The 12,406-nt window shown below is 43.5% G+C and overlaps 1 pseudogene; it reads right to left on the bottom strand.

Moving 5' to 3' along the window:
• Nucleotides 1–5,824: 5,824 nt before the first annotated feature.
• Nucleotides 5,825–11,239, bottom strand: LOC101663492 (annotated as a pseudogene).
• Nucleotides 11,240–12,406: the final 1,167 nt, after the last annotated feature.

The raw sequence follows: 12,406 nt of genomic DNA, 5'->3' as shown, positions 1-12,406 counted from the left end.
ATTAAAGAGATGTAGAAGTTTGGGGACTTTGCCTTTTCCACAGTGTCAGAAGGAAGAGGAGACCCAGGGAAATGGCCTGACAGTTGCTTGCTTGGGACCAATGGTGAAGCGAAGTTTAGTACAGCTAATTGACTTGCCGGAGGCAGCACGTTCATGCCTGGTGACTTTTCTGAGATCAAGATGTTCACAGGCAAGGACGACAAAGTCACAAACAAGAAACTGGATGTAAGAACGGAGAATGCCTCATATTTTCTGCTCAAAACCTCCCATGGCTTTGTTCATCATCGATGACTCTCCCAAGGAAGGCATGGAGGCGAAAGGAGGCTGCTACACTGGTCTGTGAAATGGAAGACACCACCGATGCCGGACTAAGCATGATTTTATCTAGTAGTAGGAGATAATACTGACCCTTGAAATCTGAGACCATGTGTCGTTGTCATTGGTTGTTCCTTGTGTGCTTACTGAGATGTCTCTGAAACTTATACAGACATTGCAGTGGAGCCATGATGGTGCAGTGAGTTACACAGCCCGTGGCTCACTACAATGTCTGTAGTTCAAAACCACCCGCCACTCGGAGACAGAGAGATGAGATAGTCTATCCCTGTATAGATTTACAATCCCCGAAACTCACAGGGGGAGTTTCCCTCTGTCCTAGAAGGTCACCAGGTATCAGGATCGCATCAAGGGAGTGAGTTTTGCTTATCCATTCCATAAGACCTCTTTGAAATATTGGGGGACAAGGGTGTCACTTGAGGACTAAGATGTGCCTTACGCGGGCCATGGTATTTTCCACAGCCTCAGATTCTTGTGACAGTTGAACAATGAATGAGGAATACCATTCCTCATCAGAAGGAAGAGTACTGATGCTGCTGGCCAAGAACAGCGCAGTGCCATGGACTGCCAGCGGAACAAATAGCTGTCTCAGAAGAAGTGTAGTCACAATGCTCCTTCAATTCAAGGTTTGCGAGACTTCGTTCTCAGGTACGTACTTCAGACAAATTGTCAGGAAGGACCAGTCTCCAGAAAAGGAAGTCATGCTTGCTGAAGCAGTAGGTCAGGGAGAAAGAGAGAGACCCCCAGGACATGGATTGACACAGTACCTGAAACAATGAGCTCCAACCTCACAGCGATTGTGAGGATTCTGTGGGCCTAGTTCATCCTCTCATATATGGGGCTGCTTGCCGGGCGTTAGAATGGACTCAATGATACCAAACCAACACAACGGCAGCCATGGATTGCTCTGTCCCATCAGTCTCGTGCATAGGAAATAAAGAAAATTGGAAATCCAAATAAAGAGGTTTCACTGATCCTAAAATTCAGAGGGTTCAGAATCTGACTCTTCTGAATTATTCCAACTCAATATTTATTTCTATATAAAATCCTTCCTTATGTCATGCCAATGTTAGTCATGTTAATGATGTAACATTTTTTAACAGTACACCACGATTATCTCCCCTTCTTTTGACGCTGTTAGTACACGTGGCACAATGATGTGGTCAACTACTAGCCAAAATGCTGTGGCTCAAACCCATGCAAAAGCTTCACAGAGCAAGACAGACGTGGCGATCTGCTTCAGTAAAGATTACTGCTTAGAGAGCTCGAAGGGACAGTTTTACTCCATCATCTAATCAACTCCGTGGCAGTGAGAATTTTTATACGGTCACTAGGAGTTGAAATTGTCTCGATGGCACTAATAGTACCTCTCATACTTTCAGCACACACTAGTTCTGCCTTTTTTTTGTGGGGGGGGAGGGGTCGGGCGGCCGGTAACTGGTATTTTATTGGCTGTTTTGAGGGTCAGAACAATTTGTACATCGTTCTTTTGTTGCTGTGGTTCGAGGTCCCACTGGCTGTGTTTATGATGTTTGGGGTTGGAAGCAGATGCCAGGGGAGGCAGTTTGTCTACTCTGCTACCGTGGGCTGAGTATGTCCTGGAAACTGACTTAGTTCAGTATGCTTACAGAAGATTTTCTAACAACCAATACCTATATTCCTTCTTTCAAATAACTGTTTAATGGATTCTTCAATGACCGGACACGGGGTCACAATTGTCAAGATATGCTACCAGGAATTCTGATGAAGTTTGGTATGTTTATGCAACTGACATCGTAACCTTCCACAGCTTACAGATGCTGCCAGGTTGCCTCATGGTTTTGAGATTGATATATAAACAAAGGGCCATCTTGAAATTGATGAAGCACATTGTATGACAGTAAGCATTAAACCATTGGCCTTCTACTTTTTACTAAAGTAAAACAACAAAACAACCAAAGAAATAAAACAAAACCTCGCCTTTCCAATGACTGCCCTCGCTCTGCCGAGTCAAGCACCTCTGCTTTGTCTTTGGCGTTCCAGGATTGGAGGAATAGTCAGGTAGCCCTAGAGTTGCCTTCTATTTGAATCCAATTTTATGAGCTGCATCATGGCTTTTGCTCTGAATTTTCTGTCCTCTCAGGGACAGTACCGTTTCTACAGAGTGCTCCATGGTGTGAGGGTGCACTTGAAAGCCCTCTCATCCACAGGGCACCGGGGTGGAGGTCCTGAGCCAATTGAATGAAATTGGCATTTTTCCTTCCTTGCATGCTTGCCAGGCAGTGTCCGCCACCCTCCAATAACAACAACAGAAATTACAGATAGCTTCTCCAAAATGGAGATTTTATCTTTCACTGCAATCCAAATTCTTCTCTGTTTGTACTTGAAATGGCAGTTACTTGAACTAGCCTGAACTGTTGAGTAAAGCTGTTGGCTGGCCCATGGTGGGTCTTCCAGCTGGGTTTGGGAATAGACTGAGTGACGAGCGGGCTGAACATATTGAACTACTGTGTGCACATTCTACATACCTGGTACATGGGTATTATTAGACTGTCAATATATATGACAAAAACAATCTCCTCCCTGCCTTCTTAGTTCATCCATGTGGAAACTTTCCAGTAATCTTGCATACTTTTTCCATTAAAAAATTAGGGGGGAAAGGAGTAGGGGCACTATTATGTAAAACCAATATGCACTCAGTAAATATTTTGTTCCCTGAATCATTGGTACACTTTGATATTGCCGATACATACTGATTTCATTGAATACTGCACTGGCTAATGTTTATTGAGTCTCCACTGGTTAAAGGCTTCATAGGAAATATAGCCTGTGCTGGATGCATAACTCAAGTACATTTAGAATGAAAATTAAATGCTCATGAAAAAAGTATCCTGGGACATGGCAAGGAACATGTTGCTGGAGAAACAAATCCACTCATTCACATGGACATTTGTGTTCTCTGTCCCGAGGTCTCAGGGGTCATGCTGCTAACCACAAGTCCAGCAGTTCAAACACCATGGGAGAGAGATGAGGCTTTCTACCCTCTTGAAGATTCGCAGTCTCAGAAACCCCCAGAGGCAGTGCTAGCCTGACCGACAGGTTGCTACGAGTCAGGATCATCTTGGTGGCAGAGAATTTGGCTTTGGTTTGGTGACACAGAACTGATGAGTAGGTGGCTATCTGGGTCGCATTTCCTGTGCGGAGCCCTTGTGAAACTTGTCTTCTTACTTTTATCTCCAAGTGATCGCTCCACAAAGCAGCGCACAGCACAGCATGCTTCTCTGAGTACCATTCTTCAATAATAACCCTATGTTCACCGCAGCTTGACCTTTATATTTCAGTTCCCTACATTGACCTTGACCTCTTCAGGAAGGTGCTGCTTCTCTACTCATCATCTCCAACCCACCACAAATAGACCAAGCTCAATCAAGTAGAAAAGAATGTGGAAGGTATCTTCTTGCCCTGAAGTAGTTTAAAGTATAGTTGGATACGCACACATAGGAAAACAGGTTAGAATAAAGGAGTTTGTACAAAGCAATCATTCCTGAAAAAAGCAACACTGAGCTCTGTGTAGGCCCAAGAGATTCTCTATTAAAAAGTTTCATGGCCCAAGGCATTTTGGAAATGCTACATTATCGTATTTTGATTTTTTTTGAGATCCACAGTATATTCTAATATGCAGGCAGTCCCAAGATTCCTAGGTCTGTCTTTTAGTCCAATTTTTATGTAAGTTAGAACATGCATGCTTTGTATCTCAAGTCAATTAGTGAGATATTTGTCTTAATATATAATGTTTCGTGTACCTTTCAATGCATAAACATATTAAAGAAACACTTAAGATATATGAAAGCATCTTTAACAAAATAATAGAGTAAAAAAGAATAATGCTCTGATATACTTTGCAAAGTAACATCCATTTTTTATTATAAACCATTATATGTGCCTTAAAATGTAATCTAATGGGCTTTATGGGAATTAGGCTGTGTGTAAATCTCATAGACATTAGCTGGGGACTGTTTGTATGAAAAATGCAGAGAAAATCTGCCCTGAAATGCCAGTATGACTCAGTGTGTCCCAGTGTTACCCCAGATCATTTGACAAGGGACCTTTTGTCATATGTCATACCTGATCATATTCCAGAGAGTTGTCGTCCAAAGAAATCTATGTCTTGTGAACTGTTGCCTCAGAGTTATCACAAGAATCCCTCTTCCTCAAAATAGTCAGGTAATACCATTTCTTTCAGTATAAGGTCTTCCATGATCTTGCTACAAGCTACCACTTGGTGTTCGTCTTCTAAATTATCTCTCTAGACATCAGTGTTGCAATTCCCTGCCCCTCCATCTCTGCTACCTCAACCTCAAGCACTCTGCTCAGTGCCCTCTACTGATGGCATCAACCAAGTGTCCAGCTGGATTTGACTAAGGAGAAACAGCAGGAAAATATCAGAGAAGGAGGACTTGTAGCTTTGGATACTCATTCTCTGGCCTCTTTCTTCTTAGGGTTGTATTTTGAAGGTAGACTTATTCTTCTATCAAAGAGCAAAACACCTTTCTAGTGTTTAAAGATACACGTTCCTCTGAGTTGGAATAGCTGTTTCATCCATGAACCCTTTAACCCTTTCTACCACTTTATTGTTTTTTAATCTGGTATCTAATTTATTTTAGCAAGCTGATATTTTTCCACTCGACATTAGCAACGATGTAACCAACATTTCCTTTAAAAAAAAGGCAAACAGGAAGTGACAATTCATGCTCCAAATATTAAAATTTATATGCATGTGACCATTTGATCAAGATTTCCAGTTTTTATTTTTGGTAACTCAGAAATGCGATTCTCTAGATTCCTCGGCTTCCCTTTCAGTCACAAGTGAGTGATGGAGAGAATGCGTACATGTTAAGGGAAGGCGTGTCTGGCCCTGGACCAAAGACCACCCCCTAGAAACTGGTTAGTGTGAGAAGCGAATGGCTCGAGCAGCCTGCATCTTCAGAATCCAATGAGATCATTTTGGGGGCTTATACCCCAAGTGGTCTCTGTGTTTACAGTTAGAGAGAAGATGTTAGTGGAGTGTTTTTATAAGTGAGATTAAGGATTCTAGCTGTGACTGAGGTCACCAGGCAGGAAGCATTCTGATTTTACTCAAGGTTGCTCTGTCCCGAAGGTGTTTATATATATACAAAACTGGAAGGAAGGGGGTGGCATGAGGTGAAATGCCAAAGCTGACCAAAAACAGAAAAAAGGGTCTGGGTGTGGGTTAGGGTAAGAGTCAGAAAAAGGACCGGCGTGGTTTAGGAAATCCAGGATGACAGAAATTTAAATTACTGCAGGGGGCAGGGCTGGGTGGACACCAGGAACAGCAACTAAAGCTAACAAATGTCTGCATTGTTTTATTTATATGCCCTCCCAACAATTCTGGGGAGGAAAAGAAATTTATAAGCATCAAAACTAAAATCAAATGCGCACTGACCTGAGAAAATAAGATTCTGAGTTCCATTCTGATATTCTCTTTGTTGTCCTATAAAATATACTTCCTTACTTTGAAAGACTTCTTCATGATGGAGTTGCCCTTGCTGGGTGTGGTATTACATAATCTGGTGTCAATTTGGGATTTGAGAGGATTAAGAGGGAAGGGGTGGAGTCTAGTCTGTCAATAGGGTCATAGCCCTCAATGAGGCCTCTGTGTGGGCATGACCTTCTCCTGAGGATTCTAGAACTCTGGTAGTTCCTCCTTGGAGGCGGGAGACACTCTCTGCTCACTCCCTTGGAGACTCACTACTGACAAGGCTCACTCCCTGTGAGGCATTTCTGAGGAGAAGCCATATGAAGCTACCCTAAGGCAGTCAGAGTTTCAGAGCTGAAGGAATCACATGGAGACCCCTGCCAATGTTGAGATGCTTATATTGCCACTGGATCACAAGACCTCCAACCCACTGGCCTGTGATCTTCCTGCTTTTGGCGTTGTTGCATGTGTTTCGTGAGTCTGAAGAGGACTTTATAGATTGCTATCGGACATATGGGTTAATATTGTACTTATGGAATTGATCTGGACTGGGCTGGGATATTTTCTCAATATTCAATTGCTCTTGTCATAAGCCTCTTTCTCGTGCGCATATGAGTCTTCCTGGATTGGTTTCTCTTGTCAACCAGGCCTAACCCTGGGCAATTTCATTCCTTCCTCACACTGACTACAGGCTTCTTTGAAGAGGTGCCACTCGGTATTTTGATGACTGAGAGTGTGGGTTTGGCTTTCTTGGCAGGACTTCAGGCTTTCCTCTTCTGGGCGGCAGGGACTTGGCCTGTGGCATGGAGCCTCTTTGACTTGGCTGGAGTTCTTTTTGCAACCTTCTCTTTGGAGGTGGCTCTTCATCCTCAGAGTCTTCATCTTCTTCTAATGAATCATCTTCATCTTCATCCTTAGAATCCTCTGGCTCTTTCTTTGGACACAGACCTCCTGGGCTGGGATAATAAAGGACACAGAGGTGGAAGATGCCATGGAATCCTTTCCCGGAGCTCTGTTCCATTCATCCATTCTCTTCGCATGTCTGCAGGGTTTTCTTCAGCAGATGCATTTGAGAGTTAGAATTGGTCCCTGGGTATTTCTCCAAGACGTCCTTCTTCAGCGCGGTGGTGGGGCAGGTTGTCGGCTCATTCCTGGTGGAATGGCAGGCACGATGCCATATTCCATCATGCTTCCGCCAAGCGGGGGTTTCTCCCCTGATTTCTTCAGCTGGAATGTCCCAGGAGCACGTTTGCCAGTTATTAGATCTCCCTGGCCTCTCTCTCCTGCCCTCTGCACAGCATTCTTCAATGACCGAGGCCGGAGGTCCACTCTCAATTTAGACTGGGACACATGTTTTCCGAGGAGACTGTAGGAAGCTTCTTCCGGTTCACAAAGGCGAGTAAAGGCCAGTGGAGGATATCTTCCGATTTTGCTTGTGGTTCTGGCTCCGCTTCCGAAGGCTTCTTTCTGTTGCTAGGTTTCTGAAATATTTTACTTGATTTTTGAATCACAACAAAACTCCCTGAAGGACCTTTTTCTGTTACCTGCTTGATAACTCCTCTATTGAATTCTCTCTGCGGTGCTCATTTCAGGAGATAGCCCCTTTCCCCGGCTCCAGAGAAGAGTACTTCTGGATGATGTGTTTTTGAATAGCAGTCACTGACGCACCACTCACTCCTCTGGAAGCAGGCCTCCATTAGGATGGCACCCATCTAGGGCCATGGAGAAGAAGCCACGTTTGTTCTGGGTCCTGGTGAGCTTCTGGCAGAAAGGGTAGCCCAGGAAGGTATCCTTTGGTTTTTCACGTTCTTCTCCTTTTCTGTAGACTGATCTTTTTCATCTTTCGTGGTTTCCTCAGATGCCTGTTTTCTTCTTCTTCGGGTTCCCCGTTGCCTGCTCTGTCTCCCTGCATATAGCAGGGGGAGTTTCATTCTCCTGTTCGTCTACAGTGGAGGCGGATTCCTCAGAATTGACCTCTGGTTCCGGCTTTTCTTCCTCCCCACCAGCAAGCTTGCTTTGGGGTGGAGTTTCCCTGGTAGAGGTCACAGCTCTTTGAATTGGCACCGTGTTCTCTTCTCCCTTCACAGGGAGCTTGAGAACCCAGGGGCGGGTGTGCCTCAGCCAGTCACCATCTTTGGCATCTTTGGAACCAGTCTCTGGAAGCTAGCTGGTGGGGCGGGGTAGGGGGTGGGAGCTCTAATACCTTAAAGGTTCATTTGACCTCTTGACGGCAGCTTCCATGAGCACTGATTGTGGTTCTAAGCAAGATGAGATCTACTTCCATCCTTTTTCCCCGTTTATCATGACGTTACTGTTGGTTCAGCTGTGAGGATTTGGGTTTCCTTACATATAGTTGTCACCCTACTGAAGGCTGCAGTCCTTGATCTGCATCAGCAAGTGCTTCAAGTCCTCCTCACTTTCATCAAGCAAGGTTGTGCCATCTCCACATCACAGGTTGTTAACAAGCCTTCCTCCAATCCTGATGTCATATTCTTCTTCATATAATCCAGCCTCTCTGATGATTTGCTCAGCACACAGGAAGCAGCAGTCAAGAGATCAAAGGACGCATTATATTGGGTAAATCTGTGGCACAAGACCTCTTTAAAGTGTGGTAAAGCAAGGATATTATTTGCAGAACCAAGGTGTACTTACTGAAGCCATGGAATTTCCAATCACCTCATATACATGTGAAAGCTGGGTATTGAATAAGGAAGACAAAGAAGAATTGATCACTTTGAATAATGGTGTTTGTGAAGAACATTGAAAGAACCAGGAAATGCCAAAAGAACAAACAAATCTATCTTGGAAGAAGTACATCCGGAATTCTCCTTAATGGGAAGGATGGTAAGTCATTGTCTCACATACTTTGGACATGTTGTCAGGAGAGACCAGCCCCTGGAGGAGGAGCTCATGCTTGGTCAAGTAGATGTGGGTGGGGAAAGAGGAAAGGCGTCAACACAATGGATTGACACACTGGCTGCGACAATGGACTCCTACAAGAATCACCGGGAGGATGGCCCAGGACAGGGCAGCATTTCTTTCTGTGCTATGTCAGGTTGCTTTCCACTAATTTTTGCTCCCACAGCTGCTGGTTGGGTTTTAGCCACCAACCTTTTGGTCAGTATTCAAGAACTTAACCATTGTGCCACCAGAGCTATTTGATTGCAGTAATGAGCCACTCCAAAGTTACTTCATTACCGTATCAAAGAAATATTTTTTTTATCCTTTAGGCAAAGTCCACTCTAATTTCAAGCAACTCTCCAGGGTCTGCCACATAGTGACTCACACAACCACATTCCACTTCCCCAACAGAGTGCTGCATCATTGGGGGCATGTTGGTTTGTTGGTCAACATTGCAAGTAAAATGATGCTGGGAGAGGAGGTTTGTAATGGGATTTTGAAGACATCCTCAGAGTAGCAACACATACTGCTTTCCTTTGCAGGACATGATCCACTTCGTTGCAAGAAAAATGTAGGGGGGGCATGTACTGCCTGCCACAGTTTCTGGCTTTTTGTAACCAGCCCCTACACACAAAGAAACGATCGATCAGCGAGGTTAGCACAGCAGCTGACGGCAAGAGTTACAGATGAGAATTTCTGATGAAAGAGTGGAAGCCTGGACCCGGGTCTTGTGAAGACGGGCATCATGATTATGGCCAGTGTCCACAGAGTCATCCAGAAAGGCAAAGGCCAGCCTCATGCATCTGCATTCGGGTGTGTATGTGTGTGTAGATTGTGACTATCAAGCAGGTGAAATAGACACACCCTGTTGTAGATGAGGCTTGAAGGGGGAAAATGATATGGCTGAGACACCCAATATAAAAAATAATCATGGATTCATGCTACGAGTGCGGAGACTTATCTACATGCAGTTTTCTGTTCTTTGCTATGTGGGTGAATAAGCAGGACATTCAGGTGGAAAAGCAGACCTTTCTAGCTAATTAGAAACTAGGGAAGCAAAGCCAGACTTATCCTTTATGGAAACGTACCAATCGTGTAGAACACCCATTTGGCTGTGACTTGTTGAGATTTAAGATAAGCTGCCAAAAGGAATCGTAGGCAAGAAGCTGCTTTCTGACATGGAAACCGCCTTATATCGAGTCCATCATAAAGTGAATGATAAAGGGAGGTACTAATCTTTACAATCATGAGAAAACAGTTGGATGTTATTAGGTAATAGGCATCATGTTCACTTCTTTGTTTTATCAGTTAAAATCACAATCAGCTGGTGAGCTTGACTATCTTTTATTATACAGTTCAGAGTATGGAAGCCTGTAGTGGTTAGGCAAAAGGGCTTTAAAAGGTTCGTGGAAATTGGAATGAAAGGACAATGGAAATTGACTGTGAACCTTTGGAAGCTCCTTTGTATAATTTGAGCAGTACTCATAAGAAAGCGCATTTAGACTGATGAAAATTAAGAATTTATATGTAAGACCAGATGATCTTTCAGCATAGTTGGAAGGCAGTGGTAGGTCAGTATCTGAATTTTTGTTTTCTATGCCGAAGACTTGGGCTCAGTTTTCACCCAATGCACCTTGACGTGGCCACCATGCATCCATCAATGGAGGTCTGTGTGGAGCTTGAATGCTGAGAAGTCTCCAGTTTAAAGACAGACTAGGAAGAAAGACCTGGAAGTCTACTGAAAATTATTATCCATTGAAAAGAAAATAGCCCAAACCACACAGATGGTGGGATGGCTCAGGACAGGACAGTGTTGTCTTCCATGAGCATGGGCTTGGCAGGGGCTTCTTGACAGCCTCAATGGCCACTAGCAACATTTATATGTTCAACGTTTTGCTTTCTGTTTCTCATGCTTACATGATAGCTTTCTGTTCTCTGCTATATGGGTGGCAAATAACGTTATTTATGGTAAAAGTAACTTTAAAACTACCTTCTTGGGATTATTACATAGAGTTCCATTTTTGAAATAAGAAAGATAGGCCCTGAGCTAAATTCTTCTGCTGATCCCTCTAGAGCTGTGGTCTCACCACGTAGCCCAATAATACAAAATACCAAAACGGAAGTCATTCTGTCTGCTAAACTTGGCAAACCTGAATACAGGTTAAAGCCTCGTGTGTCATTACGCCACTCTGATTGAATTTCTCAGGCAGAGGATTAAGCACAGGGTTTTTGTGTTTAAACAGCTTCAAGTTGAATTCTGGCCTAAGCTATGCAACTAGCTCCAGTGTTCAGCAAATTGCACGAACTTTTAAAACTCCCCTTTACTCACCTGTGCAATGGACATGTTAATACTATCTACCCTTCAGAGATCTATATTATTAAATAATATGATCCATATGTACAGGCTTATCAGCCTTATCGGCCTTACCTGCCTGATGTATTACAGAGACTCACAAACGTGACCATGAGTAGGATCATTTCCATCAGCAGCATCACTGTGATCATATTCAGCAGCGGCCTTGTGGTCATATTATCCTAAAGATTGTCTGCATTAGTCACGACCCCTCTTCACTCACGCAGAATGAAGCCCCTAACTGCAATCAGCGATCATCTTCATGAGCATGTGATTTAATTTCTGGAGGATGGCTGAATTCCAATTCATTTTGCTCTTGGCTTTTTGTTAATTCCCCCCTCCAATTTTGTAATTAGGGACTGAAAAAAAAAGCAACAAAAAAATAAAGTGATTCTAAGTTAAGACACTTATGTTAATTGGATATAATTGCAACTTAACAGGTAGGAGTTAGTGCTTTTTGAGACATAAGCACGAGATAATTGGAACATTTGGTTCAGAGTTTGGACAGTGTTGTTGTGTTGAGTAAAATATCAAAGAATACAATTAAAGGGGAAAGGCTCATAACATTTTCTATAAACAAAAAGGCTTTTAATTTTGCTTACAGGTATGGTTAAAAGTTCAACGTTATTTAATTGCAAATTTACTATTTGGGGTGAATTAAAAGTCAGTAGACAATAAACAAAAGAAGGAAAGAAATGAAAACATGGCAGTGATAACATAAAATAAGCAACCATGCATTTCTAGGCATGAAACACATTTTCGTACAAATCCAATAATCGAGTTAGCGCTAGGCTGGACCAGTAGGTGGTAGTTAGGCGCGTCCGTTCTGACACACAGTAAGCAGAACAAACTACCCCGGGGTCTGTGCTTATCTTACAATTGTTCTTCTACTGAGCCCGCTGTTGCAGCCACCGTGTCAATCCGTCTTCCGAGGGACTTCCTCTTTCCCCTGCTTCTCTCCTTGACCCAGCATGCTGGCCTTCTCCAGGGGCTGATACCTCCTGACAACATGTCCAAAGTACGTAAGACAGTCCCACCAGCCTTGCCTCTCCGGTGCATTCTGGCCCTACTTCTTCCAAGACAGAGCTTTGTTCTTTTGGCAGTCGTTGATCTTTTCAATATTCTTCACTAGCATCCTAATTCAAATGCATCAGTCCTTTTTTGGGGTTCCTGATTCAGCCTCCGACTTTCACAAGTTTATGGGTGTTTGGAAGGACCATGGCTCAGGTCAGGCGCCCCTCAGTCCTCAAAGTCACTGACTTCTTTTTCAATGTCAGCAGATTATCCAATGTAATGGGGCATTTAATCCCTTGACTTTCGCTTCCACGAACATTGGTTGTGGG

The sequence above is a fragment of the Echinops telfairi genome, unplaced genomic scaffold, assembly GCF_000313985.2.
Source record: "Echinops telfairi isolate 266 unplaced genomic scaffold, ASM31398v2 ScPeMD7_70;HRSCAF=299, whole genome shotgun sequence".
Lineage (NCBI taxonomy): Eukaryota > Metazoa > Chordata > Mammalia > Afrosoricida > Tenrecidae > Echinops > Echinops telfairi.
The sequence above is the reverse complement of the archived record's forward strand: the minus strand, read 5'-3'. Positions and strand labels throughout refer to the sequence as shown.